We start from the raw sequence: 19,684 nt of genomic DNA on the forward strand, positions 1-19,684 counted from the left end.
TTTGCTACTAAGCTAGGAGGTCAGAGGTAGAATGTCTCAGCCAAGAAAAAACAATTGGTTCTTGCTTCAACAGAATTCAAAATGAACATTAGTTTACTATGTTATTTGTGTTAGATTCTATAATTATACTGCAATTGAAATTTTTTGAAGAATACATTATCTTTCCCTAGTTTGTATCACACACAAAAAGGACCATTTTCAAACGGATCTAGAATAACAGTTTGAAAAAATTTTTCTCCATAAAATCCAATTGATAAATCAATAATTCTATCTAAATGTTTATACTTTGAACATTCTTGCCTTTCATTAGTCAATTTTCTGATTTTGATCTTTTCTTTCAGTGCCCTATAGATAGAAGCAAGCTAGGTATATTTAACTTTTTTTCTATTTTGTAAGAAATGCTTTATACATTGAACCACTAGTTATTGGGCATAAGAGATTTTCTTTACTGCCATCATTGCCTATACATTTTAGAATTTTTGCCTAACTTATAGACTTGTTATGAAATATATTTCTTTAAATTTCTCTCTGATTATTTTTACAGTAGCATCTGTTCATATATACATACTTATATATGTATAGTATACATACTTAATTAATACATACTTAATTAATTGCCCTTTTAGTATTTTACCCATTAATTTGTAGGAATTTATTCCTTAAAAAGTTTATTCAAGAAACACATCGAGTGCCTTCTCGGTATAAGGCATCTGTTTTAAGTTATAAGGTTACAGCAGCAAATGAGATGAAGTTCCTCACAAAGCTCACGTTTTAGTGGAAAAGCAGAAAATAATAGGATGTGGAGGTGAACCTTGAAGTACAGGTACAGGGCATGTGAATTTCTTGGGAACCAACATTGCAGAAAGAGCGAACAGTAAGTGTAAGAATTTGACATGGGGATGTGCTGAGCCTTTCCCAAGAAAAGCAAGGGCTTAGATGGTTGAAGGACAATGAAAATGGAGCAGTCACTGAAGATGACTTTGGAAAGACAACTGGGAATTGGAATTGGATAGTGTGAGTCCAGGCTGGACACACAATGATAATGCCATTGAATTTTATTTTAAGTGTATTGAGTGTACTATTTTAAGTGTATTTTATTTTAATTGGTGAGTTGAGAAGGAATGTTTGTTCTGTTTGCCTTTTAAGAGACTACCTAGATCCGTGGTTTTCAACAGACCACAATTTTGCCCTCCGGGAGATATTTGGCAATGTCTGGACACATTTTTTAATTGTTTACGATTAGATGAATGTTAGTGTTATCTCTTTAGTAGAGGTGAGGGGTACTGAGGAGTCAAATTTCTTTTCTCCAAGAAATTTAATAACTGACACAGAAAAGGTAACTTTTAAAACCAACCTAAAATAAATTATAAGAAGATAGCAATGGAAAGTAGTAACAAGATTAAAACCTTTGAGAATCTTCTATGTTGCCACAGAGGATAACTTAGTTCAGAGACTAGGATACATTCACTGCCACGGGAGCTCATGGAGACAGAAAATCACCAGATATTGCTCAGTGGTGTGGTTTTATTCATAGAAGTCACAACGAACTTTTCTTTCACTGAACTCTGAATATTCCTTTGTCTCCTTAAAAAAGAGATGAGAGACCTTTTAAATAGAGAGGTAAATATATTTTGACCACAGATATAGATATCATTGTTGCTCAGTCTCTCAGTCATGTCCAACTCTGCAACCCCATAGACTGCAGCACACCAGGCTTCCCTGTCCTTCACTATCTCCCGGAGTTTGCTAAAACTCACGTCCTTTGAGTTGATGACACCATCCAACCATCTCATCTTCTTTTGCCCCCTTCTTCTCCTGTCCTCAATCTTTCACAACATCAGAGTCTTTTCAAATGAGTCAGCTCTTGGCATCAGGAGGCCAAACTATTGGAGCTTCGGCTTCAGCATCAGTCCTTCCAATGAATATTCGAGGTTGATATAGATGTATATCACAAAATAGTGGAATAGAGACTATAACCTCCATAAATACTCTCATTACAAATGGAAATGGAATTCCTTGGTTTTCCAGTGGCTAGGACTCCATGTGCTCTGTGATGAGGGTCCAGGTTCAATCCCTGGTCAGGGAAATAAGATCCCACAAGCTGCTCAGCATGCCCCCACCCCCCAAAAAAGAATGTACTAGATATTTTTCCAATATAAAATAAAAAGTTTGGACAAAATAAGAGAGAATGTTGGGAGGCTTATAGCTATCACCAATCCACAGAAATTCTAAAAATCTCATTGGGCAAATTTGCCAGATAGGATTATATTGAAGGTAGGAAAGCTTTTTTATTTGTTTGTTTCTGTTTCTTGCTTAGACTCCAATTCTGCTTATTGAGAAGGTTTCTCCAGTTTATTTCTTCTTTATACCTCTTGACTCTGATGCTCTGGAACTTTTTTACTTTGCTTTCACCATACTGGTCCACTGCTGGAGAGATCATAGAGAATATTCCCTTATTGATGGTTGAGCAGATTCCATAGCTTGCTTCCTGCCTGTTGAAAACTGAGGGATCGGAGATACTTTCATGAGTTTAGTGGTCTAGGGTTCTTTAGATCAAGTTGGTAACTGCATTTGTGAATACGGCTTTTTCAAAAATTTGTACATTTTCTATGAATTGATACTAATAATGTACTAAAGCTGTACCTAGAGTTCTTTATGAGATATACTTCTTTTTTATATTTAATTACAGCTCATTTACGTCTATTTAATGGACCTCCTACACTAAATTGGTGTCTTGACAATCACAGAGGCTGAAAAAACAGGCACTTTTCTGCAAGACCATTTCAAGCCTCAGTTTACATTATGTCAATTAGCATCATATTTGTCACATCTAATTACATGTCTATGCACAATATCACAGGGCCATAGAAATATATTCATTCTTCCCAAATAGGTCAAAAATAGATAGAGAATACTTGCTGTAAAGTAATTTAATATACCACATATAACATAAGATTGGTAAACAGGACATCTTCAGTGTTCCAGAGCTGAAAGGAAGAGCAGACATCTAGTGACTTGAGAGATTCATTGAATTGAAAGGTGAGCAAGTCCCACATTCAGTGATGTCACAGTTAGTGACAGAGATTAATCGCTCAATAAAGTTTAGGAATTAGTCATTCCTATTGGAAGTGCAGTAGATATAATGGAATGAATGGAGCAATACCAAATTTGGATCAAATAGGCTATGTCAGCTTATGAACCAGTCATGAACTAATTTCTACTTAGTGTCTGCCAGTTAAAAGCAATAATTATTGTCTAGTTTATATTTTATATACAAAAGCTATCTATCTCTATGGATAGAGCCCTACATATTTAATCATTATTTAAATTTTATATCCCTCTGATTCCTACTTTCAGCACAGACCACACCTGCATTTGCTTTCTCTTCCTTTTAGCTGACAAAGAGAACTAGATTTCAAAGCAATTTTGTTAACCCCAGTACATCTAGTGAAGTGTACAGTTGCAGTGATAAAAGAAAGGAAATAATGTTATAAATTAAAGTCTCACATAATTAGAAATAATTATTTAATGTAATGGTAGAAAAAATTGAGTACATTCTGGGCTGTGATTGGGAAATACCTCAAGCACCAATGTGCATGTTCAATCTACATCTACACTGAATATTTATACCAACTTTAATTATCACACTGGAGATTTGCAAAGCAGGTTTCAGATTATATTCTTTCTCTAAGGGAAAAAAAAAGATAAAATTTGTTAAACTCTGTGATGAAGACAAAACTATAAACCAATTTTCATGCAGAAAGCATAAAATCCTAGTAGAACAACCAGCATAATGCATTTCAAAAATAATCCACTAAGCTTCTGAGTGAAAAAGGGCAACTTGGGCATAGGTGTAAATCTCTACTTCTTGTTTTAAACACGTAGTAATGCTATACAAAATTTATAAGCAGACATAGCACATTAAGGAGAAGGCAATGGCACCCCACTCCAGTACTCTTGCCTGGAAAATCCCAAGGACGGAGGAGCCTGGTAGACTGCAGTCCATGGGGTCGCTAAGAGTCGGACACGACTGAGCGACTTCACTTGCACTTTCCACTTTCATGCATTGGAGGAGGAAATAACAACCCACTCTAGTGTTCTTGCCTGGAGAATCCCAGGGACGGGGGAGCCTGGTGGGCTGCCGTCTATGGGGTTGCACAGGGTCAGACATGACTGAAGCAACTTAGCAGTAGCAGCAGCACATTAAAAATGCACATTTGCATTTAATAAAAGAAAGAGAAAAGTAGAAAGGAAGCAGTCATGGATGAGTGGGGTCTGATGAGGCTGCATTGCCCTAAGGGTTGGAGATTGAATGCCAAAGGAATATCCACATCAGATCCACGGACAGTATGAAACTTGAACTCTGGATCCATGTTTGTTTCTTATAGTGAAGCAAGAGGTGAACCTCAGAGCCCCAAACCACTAGGAATATCAGTTACATTCAGGAAAATATTCCTTGGTACTGGAGTTATGAATAATTTTCCTAAGACATTACAGAATCCCTAGAAACTAAAGACTTTTTATAATATGTTTCAGTGTAAGCGTTCCTCAGAACTTTAAAAGCAGCAATCAAAAAACTACTCCTAGGATGGTCTTTTATAAGTAAGATTTATTTGCAAGAGATTCCAATGGATTAAGATTGTCCAGAACATATCTGTGACTAGAATGAGAAAATTAAAAAAAGCAATATCAGCAGTAAAATGAAAGCAAAATAAACATGTGTAAATACAGCAAAGCAGGATTCCAAATAGTCCATGGAGTTAAAGACCAAAGTAAAAATTGTTAGATGTTTGTACTGTTTTTTTTTTAATGTTTAACTTATTCAGATTCAGTAAAGTGGAAATTAGAAGCAAACTTATAGCTATAAATGAATCTTAGTATTATATGAATATTTGAAAATGAATTATCTAATCATTATACTTAAAACTAGAAGAAGTCAACAAAGTAAATTTTAAGAAAGTAAAATACAAGAAAATGAAATAAGTTTAAAAATACTAAAATAAATAGGAATAGATATATAGATAAATAAAAAAGATTTGAAGGATCTCGAAATAAATCCATACACGTATCACCAAAAATTGATATTTTAACAAGTATATCATGATACTTAAATGGGGGAAAGAACATTCTCTTCAGCACATAGTGCTGAGAACTGGATATTTACATATAAGAGACTAGGTTTAGATCACTAACCTATCATATGTAAGTGAAAGTGAAGTCGCTCAGTCGAGTCCGACTCTTTGCGATCCCATGGACACCAGGCTCCTCCGTCCATAGGATTTTCTAGGCAAGAGTACTAGAGTGGGTTGCCATTTCCTTCTCCAGGGAACTTCCCGACCCAGGGATCGAACCCAGGTCTCCCACATTGTAGACAGACGCTTTTACCGTCTGAGCCACCACGGAAGTCCATATGTAAAGATTAGCTTAAAAAGAATCAAGGACCTAAATGTAAATAGAGGAAAAGCAGACTTCACATGTTCTAAGATCTTGTCCTTGTCCTTTAGAATCATGTGGGTGATTGAATGATTCATGCTGTAAGAACGGGTGATGTCTACTATCTTTTCACCTCACTCCACTCTCTCAATTATTTTCACTTTTGTTTCCATCGTTATTGCTTGGCACATCTTAGCAGTACCAGCTACTGCTACATCACTGCTGCTTTTAGGCTTGCTTCTGGACATACTGGACTTGAAATAAAAAGACTATACTACTTTACTCTTTACAGTCCTGCACAGTAATGTACACAAAAGCACAGCCATTTGTAGAGGGTGTACACACATGACGATGTATGCCAGAGACATGAATTAATTTACATGGTTGAACATGTGAATGCAGGTTTTCATCTTTGAAAGTTCACAACTTGAAGGTTCATACGTAGGGGACCTAATATATTTAAAATTATGAGAGTGTTTCAAAAAAGATGTATGGATAATTTTGATTAGGTTCTAGCTATATAGCTTTCTTATTTTGTATGGATGTCACTGCAGCTGCAATTAATCACACTAACAGAATACCATCTCCCTTTGATTACTGCTGCTGCTGCTGCTATGTTGCTTCAGTCGTGTCCGACTCTGTGCGACCCCAAAGACGGCAGCCCACCAGGCTCCCCCGTCCCTGGGATTCTTCAGGCAAGAACACTGGAGTGGGTTGCCATTTCCTTCTCCAATGCATGAAAGTGAAAAGTGCAAGTGAAGTCGCTCAGTCGTGTCCGACTCTTAGGGACCCCATGGACTGTAGTCTACCAGGCTCCTCCGTCCATGGGATTTTCCAGGCAAGAGTACTGGAGTGGGGTGCCATTGCCTTCTCCATCCTTTGATTACTAAATCCACTCAAATAGGGAGAGTTCTAACTATTTTAAGTCTTCTCTATGTCTCAACATGAAACTTTTACTTTAGAACTATTATAGGAGAATAGCCCCTCAAAAGCCTGCAAACTTAATAGGTAGAGAAATATTTGGAAATGGAAATACTGGATAAAATGTACTGCAGAATTATTTTTAGAAGTCCCAGAAAATTCTTCAACATATGATCAAATTATAGCTGATCCTGAAGTCAGTAGACTTATACTATGTGTAATTCAAGAAATAACCAAAGAATTAGCTATGGTCCCAGAATCCCTACAAGCAAAAAACTCCAAGGCTTAGGCAGAATATTTGGAGCAGAGCCCATAAGAGTCCAATTTAATACCTGTAAATTGTTACCTAAACTTTCCCAATATTTTAAAACTAAAGCCAAGGAAAGTGTCTAGTCAACAGTAACCAGAAAAAATTGTGAGAAAGAACTGGAAAAAATATCACTATACCTTTGTACCAGTACCTGTAACATGCTAAGCTAATAAAAACTTATCTAATTTTCAAGGCTATAGATTTGTCATAGATATGCAAAGCAATTAACAAATATCTTGCTTTTTTTGCCTAACCTAAACAATACACTTTGGATCAATCTGTAGCCAAATTCTTTACTACAGTAGATTTATATTTGACTTTCTTTAAGACCTCTATAGATAAGTATATCCAAACAACTTCCCTGTTTTCACTTGGGAAAAAGTCAAGAGTTTACCTAGAAAGTAATGCTTTAATTTTACCATTTAAGAAATTCTATCCTTTTTCTCCAGAATCTTATACCAAACTCATAGATGTTCTAGTCCAGAATACAGATGACCGCTTATGTTCCATTGGTCTGGACAATTTAGCACTAACTCTATCCACCTACTCACTGATACTGACCATCGAATTTCTCAAAAATTTAAAAAAAGAAAAGGTCTGATATTTTCAAGCAACATTTATTATCTCAGTCTTCATCTATCATTAAAGGGAGGACATTATCTAAAGATATATCCCATGTTATTTAAAATTATTCAAGATGAGCAAACTATATATTGTAAAAGTTGGTACCAAACATGTCTGAACCAGCAAGGCTTTTTTTTTTTTTTTTTAAACAAAGTAAATATCTGCGAACTAATCCAGTGGAGCCCAGAAGTTAAAATACCACCACTGACCTCAGAATAACTCTTCAACATCCACCTAAACTGGCTCCCTGATTATAAACCTTATTTTTGTAAGTAAATGAAAAGTTAGGTGTTACTTTGGGCATATTTACTTAATTACATGGCACACACTAAAGACCCATTGTCCAATAGTGGCCTATCCCTAGTTGTAATAGCTAAGGTTCATCCTTCTTTAAGTTTCTTGAAAATGCTGTTCTATTTTTGCTATGCTATATATCCTTGTAAAATCATTAACCTTCAATGATAAAGAAAAGATCTTAAGTGCCTCAAACCAAAATAGTGATATATCTTCTGTAATTAAAAAAAAAAATCAGGTGGTGTCCTAATTGCAAATGTTGAACCAGTCCTGGATATCCAGAATAAATTCTACATGGTCATAGTGTGTAATTATCTATGAATTTTTGGATATGACTTGCAGATATTTTGTTGAGAGTATTTGCATGCATGTTCATGAGAGAAATTGGCCTACAGTTTTTCTTTCCTGTAACATCTTTATCTATGTTTAGTTTTACAGTGATGCTGCCCTCATAGAATATATATTAATACACTCTCTGTTACTGTATTCTTGAAAAGATTGTGCAGAACTAGAATCATTTATTCTTAAAGTGCTTGTAGAATTCACCACTGAAACTAACTGGGCCTGGCATTTTAATGGAGAAGGTTATTTATATTTGATCCAATTTATTTAATAGGTATATGCCTGTTTAGATTATCCATCTTTGCTTCTGTGAGTTTTGATAGTTTGCATCTTTCAAGGAATTGGTTCATTTTATCTAAGTTATTAAATTTGTAGGCAAAGAGTTGTTCAAAGTATTCCATTATTATCATTTTAAAGTCCATGGCATGAGTCTTGCTGTTTCCTCTTTCCTTTCTGATATTGGTAATCTGTCTTCTCTCTTTTTTTTTCTTGCTTAGCTTGGCTAGAGTTTCATCATTATATTGATTATTTAAAAAAAAAAAACCAACTTCTGATTTTGTTGAAAATCAATGTAATCTACAACATCAAAAAACTAAGGAAAAATGTCACATGTTCATATTACCATATGAGGGGTGAAAGGGTGGGACAGGATAACAAAACCTAATATTCATTTATGATAACACTACTGACAACTAATAAAAAAGAAGAAAAAGAAATGCTCAGGTATAAATCTAACAAAATATATTCAAGATTATATGCTGCAATGCTCTAAAGAAAGACATTAAATAAGATTTAAATAAATGGAGACGCAGTCCATGTTCATGGATTCAAAGACTTAATATTGTTAGAATGTCAATTCTTCCCAGCCTGATCTAAAGATTTAATGCAATCACAGTAAAAATTCTGGCAAGTATCAATTAACTGAACTTGAAGTATATATGGAAAGGTAAAAGACGCAGAATAGCCAATCCAGTACTAGAAAGGGACAACAATGTTTTAGGACACACTACCAGATTCCAAGAATGTAATCTTTATAATAATAAACGGAATTATCATTTCTTACTACAAAGAAATAATAATCAAAAGAGTGTGGTAGTAGGGAAAGAATAGATACACAGATCAATGAAACAGTATAGCTAACTTAGAAATATACTGAAACAAATGAATAGTGACTGATCTTTAGAATAGGATCAAAAGAAATTCCATGAAGAAAGGACAGTCTTTCCAACAAATGGTGCTAGAATGATTAGATGTCCATATGAAAATAACAATGAAATAAAACAAAAAACCTTCTCTTAGTCATGATGCCTTTTTCAAAAATAAACTAAAAATGGATCATAGACCTAATGATGAACTGCAAAACTATAAAATTTATAAAAGAAATGAGAAATGTACATAAATTTGAATTTAACAGTGATTTTCAGGTAGGACATCAAAAGCATAATTTGTTTTTAAAATTGGGATTTGACTTTATTATAAATTAAAAAAAAAATGTTTTGCAAAAGACACGGCTGAGAAAATGAAAGACAAGCCATAAACTGGGAGAAAATATTTCCAAAACATATTCTGATAAAGGACTTGTATCTAAAACATACAATGAGCTCTTAAAACAACAAGAAAACAAGCAATTTAGGTAAACAATGAATCAAATATCCAGATATTTTACCAAAAAAGATACATAAATATTGCATAAGTATATGAAAGGATACTCAATATGGTTTCTCCTTATGGAGTTCAAAATGAAATAACAGTGAAATCCCACTACACATTTATCAAAATGACTAAAACACACACACAAACCTTCATAAACAACAAAAAAACCTGACAATAGCAATTATTGGCAAGGGTAGGTGGCTCAGATGGTGAAGAATCTGCCTGCAATACGGAAGACTTGGGTTCTATCCCCGGGTTAGGAAGATTCCCTGAAGGAGGGCCTGGCAACCCACTCCAGTATTCTTGGCTAGAGAATTCCCAAGGATAGAGGAGCCTGGCAGGTTACATACAGTCCACGGGGTTGCAAAGAGGCAGACAGGACTGAGTGACTAAGCGCAGCACAGAACAATAATGCAGCACTCACTGGTTCCTCAGAGAAGGCAATGGCACCCCACTCCAGTACTCTTGCCTGGAAAATCTCATGGACGGAGGAGCCTGGTAGGATACAGTCCATAGGGTCGCTAAGAGTCGGGCACGACTGAGCGACTTCACTTTCACTTTTCACTTTCCTGCACTGGAGAAGGAAATGGCAACCCACTCCAGCGTTCTTGCCTGGAGAATCCCAGGGACGGGGAAGCCTCATGGGCTGTCGTCTCTGGGGTCGCACAGAGTCGGACACGACTGAAGCGACTTAGTAGCAGCAGCAGCAGCATTGCTTCCTGATGAGAATGTAAAACAGAATAAGAAAGCCTCTTTGGAAGACAGTTTGGCAGTTTCTAACAAAGGGAAATGTTTATGTGATCCAATAATACTGATATTTGGCTTTACTCATATGAGTTGAAGGCTTGTGTCCACACAAAAACCCGTGTAAAAATGTTTATTGCAGTTTATTCGTAACCCCCATCCACCACAAACTGGAAGCAATCCAGGTGCCCTGCAATGAGTGAATGGATAAATCAACTGACATATGTCTAGTTAATGAAATATTATTCTGTTTTTAAAAAATAAATGAGCTACTGAGTCATGAAAAACAAGGATGAATCTTAATTCCTGAATTCATGTTGCTAAGTGAAGTAACCAGTTTTTAAAGGCTACATATGGCATTCTGGAAATGGGAAGACTATAATGCTGGTAGATGTCAGTGATTTTAGGACTTTAGGGTTCAAGGAGAAGGTTGCATTGCTGAAATGCAGGAGATGATTTTAGGGCAGTAGTATTCTGTGTGATACTGTAATGTTAAATATATGTCATTATGTAGTTCACAACCTATAGAACTCTGCAGCAGAAAGAGTGAAACTTAGTACATGTAAACTGGAAGGGACATGTATTTCTTTAGTCAGGTGATCGTAAAATGAAATGCTGAAAGTGACAAATCTACATTATAAAAGAACCTCACTGGAGAGGGTAGAAGGAATAAGTATTGGCCTAACAACTTCAGATATAAGTAGATAAGTCTAAAGCCAAAAGGAACTACAAATAATCACTGAATCCTAGTTAAAAGTTGTTTCCCAAAGGGGTACAGGCTATCACTTCCAAAACTGCTACACGTGTATACTGGATTTGAACAATTAAGTATACAGATGGGGGAGCAGTTCCTAGGTTTCTCACTGTCAGAACTGGAGATTACAAATAAACAAGGGAGAGAGGCTAGAACAATCCATGTGGTAATGGGTTAGTATTGGAAACATCAGTATGAACTTATGTTTAGCAGATAATTACATATTGGAGTATTTATAGATATGTGTGTATACAAACAGTATATACACATATGTTTCTCTTCTCTAAGCTAAAAGTGCCTAGAGTCAACTACACCACAGTAGCCATGAGCACAGGTGCCCAGATCTTGGTCCCTAATAACATCTCCAATACAAGGAACTAGGATTTTTTGGAGAAATGGCTGATTCTAGAACTGAGACTAGATAGGTAAGTAGAGAGTTAGATGATAGATAGACAGACATAGAAATATCAATCTATATGGATATATAGATGGATGATAGATATGCCTATCTGTATCTCTCTGTATAGATCTATATCTCCATATGTATCTAAAGAGCTCTCTATGGTTAATCCTGGAAAATCTGGGGTATTTAAATAGAATACTATTGGTTGATAATCCAAAGTATAAAATGATTATGCTCAAGTTCATTCTGATATAAGTAGGTAATAGAGTAATTGGAAAAAACAGGGACACAAGACAAATCACTTACACCAAACAATTCCACAGTATTCATGTAGATGTTCTGCCCTTAAGGAGGTAGACTATAACTCTTCACTCCTCAAGAGTGGGCTCAGCACATTGATTTCCTTCCAAAGAGTACAGTATAGAAACAAGGGGCAAAGAATAAAACTTTCGAGCAGGGGAATGTGACAAACGCAGTCTCAGCTAGGGGCTCCGGTTAGCATCATTTAAGTTTGTTAAGGCATACTGATACTATGCACTCCTGATATAATGTGAAGAGGGTAGCATTTTGTGATCTTTTTCCTGAGATTGTATAAACCGAGTCTAATCATAAGTAAGACATTACAAAAACCCCAGCTGAAAGGCATTCTACAAAATGCTGACTTGTACTCCTCAAAACTATCAAGGTCATCAAAAGCAAAGAAAATGTGAGAAACGGTCATGGTCAAGAGGAGCTTGTGTGCATTAGTCACTCAGCTGTGTCTGTGGGGCTTTGTGGCCCCATGGAGTACAGCCAGCCAGGTTCCTCTGTCCATGGAATTTTCCAGGAAAGAATACTGGAGTGGGTAGCCATTTCCTATTCCAGGAGATTTTCCCAAATGGAGGAACTGAACCCATGCCTCTTGCGCCTCCTACACTGGAAGGCAGATTCTTTACCACTATACCACCGGGGAAGCCCCAAGAGGAGCTTAAGGAGATGATAATTACAGGTAATATGGCATCTAGATAGGATTTGGGAACACACACACACAAAAATATTGGGTAAAAGTTAAGGACTAAATTATGGACTTCAGGTAATTATAACATGAACATTCATTCATTTTTGTAACCCATGTATAATACGAATTTAAGGTATTCCAACAGGGAAAACTGGATGCAGTATATATGGAAACTCTCTGCACTATTTTCACAATTTTATGTTATTCAAAAAGTATTCAAAATAAGAAGTTTCTATGTAAAAAATTAGCTTTCTGTGTAACTCCTATAATCAATTAGAAGATGAAATGCATTCCTCAAGCATGGACAAAACATTATAACAATAATAAGCTTTCCTGGAAAGACTTGTGTCCTAAATGAAGAAAACTACATAAACAAAACAGAAAAGGGGGTGGTGAATAAATAGGCAAATATTACATTTTTTCTGGAACAGTAACAGTGAACGTTGTAAATGCGTTTTTTCCTGGTTTTGCTGTTGTTGTCAGTTGACAGTTAAATTCTGAAGTTCCTCTGGGAGGATAAGCAGTTGAGGAATTCTGGGTCAATGTGATGTATTTTACATACATTCAGTGTGTCTGCCATAGGACTAAAGAGAATGAGCGAGAAAGGCACAGCATAGCAAGATGTGAACAGAATTCTGGAGCCATATGCAGATTTAATGATGAGAGTAGTGTTGTAGGTACTTCACGAAACTGGTGCTCATCCTCTGAAGAGGATGAGAAAAAGGAGTAGAAATCATCTCTGGAAACCTCAAGAAAGTATTGACAATGCATTGGTTGGTTTAGGGACAGAACGCCTGCATAAGCTTTAGTTAAGAGCATATATAGATTTTTTTTTCTAAATGGCATAAAATCAGTTCCCAGCCTCTCTTCATATGTAAAAGATGTCTTTTATTTTTTTTTTTTTATAAGAAATCAGTTTGGATAAGATCCAAACAGGGTTATATAAACAATACAATCAGGTAATTCCAATGAAATTGATTTTTTTTCTCTTAGTATACATCGCAGGTACAACAATCCCATCATTCTGAGGCCTGTTTTTCAACAGTTAGACTCTGGTTTTTTTAGGTTAGCGTTTCCTCCTTTGATATTGCATAGTCTTATGTTTTAAAAGTTAAAATAGGTTTTTCAACATTGATTGGACGGGAACAAAAAAGTAAAATATAGCCTGAAACCAAACATTTAGACTTTTAAGTTATTCTTGTTTTCTTGATTTTTCTCTTTAAAGGTGAATGGAATTGTCACTACAGAACTGTTTTTTTTTTTTTTTTTTTGTCTCTGGAATGAACCTTAGTAATTCCACAAAGTCTACCGAGAGCTTTTAAAGAACAAGAGAACCATATGCCTCTAGGGACTTGTCAGCACTTAGTATTGCTTGTTTTCTGTTCTCTTTGTTTGCAATAAGAAACAAACTTTAGAATTTAAACAAGAAATGCACTCCTCATTAAGTATGAGCCTGTGTGGGAAACAAAAGAAGCTGGAGACTTCCATGTGGATTTTTAACCAGTGGAGAACAACACTGGTGTGATAAACCCCAGGACTGAATGATCTGGCTCTTGAGAGGGCTGTATCCTTTAGGAGACCTTTATAGGGGTGTTAGAAATGAAGGTAAACTTGGAAAATGGGAGCCCTGCTTAATTTCCTATACCTTGTTCATGGCCCTAAATGACAAACATAAAGTTAAATAGAAGACATGGTATTTTAGAGTCTTTGGTCAATTCCAATCAGCAAAGGGTGAACTGGCTTCAGTAAGGCTGCCTGCCCTATATAGTGTGTTTATAATTTACAGCACACCTTCTCATATTTGAGTTTATCTCTTTGTTCTTATTAAAATACCCCTATTTTTCATTGTGCTATATAAATCTTGAGTTTAAACTCCTTGTCATTATTTTTTAAGCTCCAGTTTACCCCACCACCCATTCATCAAGTGAAACTGACATATGAAATGTTAAGTCCATTGGCTTCTTTTTCAACTTTCGTACCAGACTCCATTTCCATCTTATTTTCTATTTGAGTCCCAGTTTTGCACCTTGAGTTTTACATTTCATGAGCTCTCATTCTTTCCCCTCGCTTTTCTACTTTCATTTAGCTTCACATATATTAACACTTAGACACCCATGTTCTGAGCCTCCACCATGAAGTCAGAATTCTTCCTGTGCCCTAGAATCTTATTTCAACAACCCATGAACATCTCAGATGTCCTGTAGACCCTTCACACACACTGCGGTCAAAACCAATGTCTTCATCTTTTTCACCAACCTGCTGTTTTGATCTCTAAAGACCTAATCCAATCATTCCACTAGAAATCATAAAGTCATCCTAGTCTCTTCCTTACACTACACTTTTTCTATCTAATCGGCCACTGAGTGCTCTTACTTTTATAGTGTATGCATCTCTCTAATCAGTTCTCCTTTTTCTCATTCACCCTGACACTGCCTCTGGTTTAAGTTCTCTTCTCTTAGGGTTTCCTGATCAATCTCTTCACTTCCTCTCAGGTATTTTTTCTAAAATGAATATGATTCTGCTTCTTATTTATTTATTTTTTGGCTGCATCTGATCTTAGCTGCAGTATGTGGGATCTTCACTGTATCACGTGGCATCTTTTGTTGTGGTGCGCAGGCCCTTGAGCTGTGTTACAGGCTCAATAGTACGCATATGCAGGCTTAGTTGCTCCGTTGCATGTAGGATCTTAGTTCCCAACCAGGGATATAACGATATCCTTTGCATTGCAAGGCAGATTCTTAAGCCCTGGACCACCAGGAAGGTTTCTGATTCTTAATCATGTGTATCTCCTCCATGATTATAGGACAAAGTACCTTCTCTTTGTCTCATGAATTCATTCCATTTATAACCAGATCCTTGGGTACCTTCAGGCTTCAGGCTGATCTCCACTGGACTCCAAATTTCACCCTCTGAGTGTCCTCATGTGACCTAATGGTGTTTGAAGCTGCTGAATGATGCATTTCAGAACATCACTCTCTTAAGCCTGGGAAAATGAATCTTATTTCAAAGGCCAATTTAAAAATCACTCTATCAATGGAGTCTTGTACAAATATGCTATTCTCAATACTTCTCTGGGGCTTCCCTCGTAGCTCAGTCAGTAAAGAATCTACCTGAAATGCAGGAGACCCAAGTTCAATTCCTGGGTTGGTAGGATTCCCTGGAGAAGGAAATAGCAACCCACTCCAGTATCTCTGCCTAGAGACTCCCATGGACAGAGGAGCCTGGCAAGCTACAGTCCATGAGGTCGGAAGATTCGGACACAACTTAGTGACTAAACCACCACAATACTCCCCCTCCCACAATGAATTTAATCATTCACTTCATGTGCTTTAAAGTAAGCATTTTGTACAATCCATTTTCACCCAGCAATCTTCTCCCATGGTAGAGACGTTGGAATTATATTTTCACACATCCCAGCTCTGTAACTAGCTCTGTGGCCTTTCACCCAGTAATTGGGGGAAAAAATTGAGGTCAGAGGCATTCACATGTTGTTCATCTTTATATTCCAAGCATCTAGCAGCTTTCTGGTAACTTATAGGCACTCAAATACGTCTGAAAAAACAAGCACCAACTTAGAGTCTCCACTTCTACCATCTAGAAGCTAATGATAGGGCTGGATATAATTCACAAGGAGAAAAGGTGAATCACATCCAGCCTCATCATTAGCTTCTAGATGGTGGGATTCTAGAAAACATGATTTTCACAAAGGCCCAAAGGGTATGACTCAGGCTCGGTGAAGACTCCATATCTCATTGCAACTGGACATTTTTTTCCTCAGAGCTTGGAAAATTGGCTTTTTCTATTTTCATCAAAATTAAAAAAGAAAAAAAAAGTTGCATACCTGCCGAGCCATCAGGTAAAAAGGATAATCTGTCTCCTTCAGCAATTCAGAATTTGAAATAGAAAATATACCAGTTCAAGGCTATGTTTTACCTGAGCGTGAAGAAAATGACATTAAGAGCTAGTACTATAACAATATGTTATATAAAGTACATTGATGATATGGTTTCACCCTTAGTCCTTTTATTCTTATATTTTCTTTTTCTACCTTTCCTCTTATTACCTAATTACTTTCTTATTAATAAGGAAATAGCCATAGAAAAGACAAGAAAGCAAGCAAGCCATGTTGCTCAATGTAAAGTGGGGACTAGAATTATTGAGATTGTAACAGCTAAATTATTAAGTGCTTATCCTGAGTCAGACTCTGCTCTAAGAACTTACAAAATATTTTTCCTGTATACAACTGTGTATATGTACAGACTTATTTAATATTTGGGCTTCCCTGGTGGGTCAGATCGTAAAGCTTCTACCTGCAAAGCAGGAGACCAGTGTTCAATCCCTGAGTCAGGAAGATCCCCTGGAGAAGCGAATGGCTATCCACTCCAGTATTCTTGCCTGGAGAATTCCATGGCCAGAGGAGCCTGGCAGGCTACAGTCCATGCATGGTAAGTCTAATGGATAAGGACTATTATTATTTCTAAGTTACAAATGAGCAACTGAGTCACAACAAAATTTAACAACAGATCTAAGATCAAAAAACAAAATCTGGAGCTGGGATTCTAACTTAAAGGTTAAGTGGTTAAAGGTCTCTGCCTTTAACCACTATGCTATCCTGCTCCTTGGTTGGAAAAAAGGGACAGAGTGTTGAATTAAAGTTAGAAGCACTGGGTATGCATACACAGGTATTTGATCACACAGGAAATATCAAAGGTAAGGATATAAATAGCTTGGAACTATTTAAAGACATTTCCCATTTATACAAATCACTTAGAAGAAACTATAATTATCACAGAAATAACCACTTATTAATAAAGACAACTTAATCACAGTTGTTGACCCATGTGTTGTTTCTGAAAAGGACAGCAGGTTTAATTTATTAAAATTCAGTGTGTAATGACCCAGAACCACATTCTAACAACAGGTGATTTAACCTGTATAAAAATAAACCCATTGGTATTAATGAATCAAGGAATCTCAAAGCTGTGGTGTGACATGGAGCTCAGAACAAAAGGTTCCTTAACACTCGAGCTTTATACTCTGTGATTTTTCAACCCAATTTTATCTGATATAAAGGATTTGTAAAAGGGCCAAATTCATCCTTTGTATGTTTTGTGAATCTTATTAATTGTAAGTTACTTTATTTGTCCTGACAGGCAATTTTGGTTTGTTTTGTTTCTCTAATTCACTTCCTTTCCCTGACAAATTCATCCAAATAAGATGCTTCTGTATTTGTACAGTTTAAATACCACACTAAACTTCAATGTCCTTGATTTTGCTTCTCATACTTTGTCATCCTTACCAACTTGAGACAGATAATTCTCTTTATGGATTAACTGTAGGTCCACAAATATGAGCTCACTTTAGCACATTAAGATCCCTTTTTGCCTTATACCTCTTCTCCATTTTTCTCTGTGGCTTTCTTTTTATCCTGAAATCTCATATGTACCTGAAATTGCTCTTTCTACTGTTTCATGGCCTTGGTGACATATAAAGGGAACTTGGTAGTATTCTCCAGGGTCCTGCCCAGAGCCCTCTTTCCATTCTGTGATGTGCTGGGTGATTGTATCCAGACCCATGGTCCAGCACACGTAAATACAACTGTTGTTGATGATGATAGATGTTTAGATCCATCCTTCCTAGAAAGAATTTTCTGACTTCATCTTCAGTTACCCATTGGACACTCCCACCCTTGGAAATCTGACACTTCAATGGGAAAGAAACAAAAAGAAAGAAAGAAAAAAAAAAACCTGTAGTTGACAGTGATATGAAAGCACAGAAGAGGGACATCCAACACTGTCTGGAGGGGCAGGAAGATTCCAGGAGGCTCGTATCTTGAGGGTGAGTAATAGGAGCCAGCCAAAGAGATGGTAAGATGAATGGTGCAAAATCACTAAAGTTAGCCAAGTGAAACTGCATGATGCTTCGTCTGACAGCAACACGGTGCATGAGAGGATAATGTAGAGAGATGTAGTTTAAGAGGTAAGCAGGGCCAGATCATCAAAGGCTTACCCTTGGAATACTGTTGGATAACTGCTTTAGAATTATGACTCTCAGTGTGGCAGGGAGATTTTAAAGTAGCAAGATGGGAGTCCAGAAGACCAGCCATAAGTTTATTGTAGTAGTTTTCATGGTAGAGACAGGTTTGATTAGGGTAGTTATCTATTAGGTTGGAGATAGGCAAATGGATTCAAGAAATTGTTTAAAAATTAAATCTAACTTAACTTTGCAATTGGATGCCAGTTGTATGGAAAAGAAAATCTCAGGAATGACATAGAGGTACATGGCTTGAGTACCAAGATAGATTCACTTATGTGAAAATAAGAGTTTGGGTTGGAGATGGAAATTAGTGTTTCATTTCAAATATGCTAAATATGGGTTTTCTCTACAACATCTGGGTGGAGATTCCCTAATGATATTTAGCTACTTGGATTGAGAACTCAGAATAAATATATCAGCTCAAGGTGGTTTTGTATTTGGGAAAGAGATGGCACAAAGGACATCTATAAGATCATTGGTTGATCCTGAATAGAGATCCTCTGAAACTAGAAGGAAAAAGATATAAATGCATTTATTGTTAATGGGTACATAAGCAATGGCTTCTCTGGTGTCTCAGTGGTAAAGAATCTGCCTGCTAATGCAGGAGCTGCAAATTCGATCCCTGGGTCAGGAAGATCCCCTGGAGAAGGCAATGGCACCCCACTCCAGTACTCTTGCCTCGAAAATCTCATGGATGGAGGAGCCTGGTAGGCTGCAGTCCATGGGGTCGCTGAGGGTCGGACACGACTGAGCGACTTCACTTTGACTTTTCACTTTCATGCATTGGAGAAGGAAATGGCAACCCACTCCAGTGTTCTTGCCTGGAGAATCCCAGGGACGGGGGAGCCTGGTGGGCTGCCGTCTATGGGGTCACACAGAGTCGGACACAACTGAAGTGACTTAGCAGCAGCAGGGCAGTGTTGGATATGATGACCTCAGAAACACTCTGTACGTTTTAAATTCTCTCATTTAGTTCCTTTTTTTAAATGCCAGTGAGGATTTATTTTTTTAATTTCATTTTGTGATGTAAATTTCCAGAGGTGTCTGAAATTTTAAGTAACTTAATTGCCTTCTTCACTTACTGCTAAGATGAAATATGAGTTTGTTTAGTGTGCTTGTGTGTGCATGCACATGGAGCCAGAGACTTGACTTTTGCTCTTTATTGCATTTCTT

This window comes from Bos taurus, chromosome 11 (genome assembly GCF_002263795.3).
Source record: "Bos taurus isolate L1 Dominette 01449 registration number 42190680 breed Hereford chromosome 11, ARS-UCD2.0, whole genome shotgun sequence".
NCBI lineage: Eukaryota > Metazoa > Chordata > Mammalia > Artiodactyla > Bovidae > Bos > Bos taurus.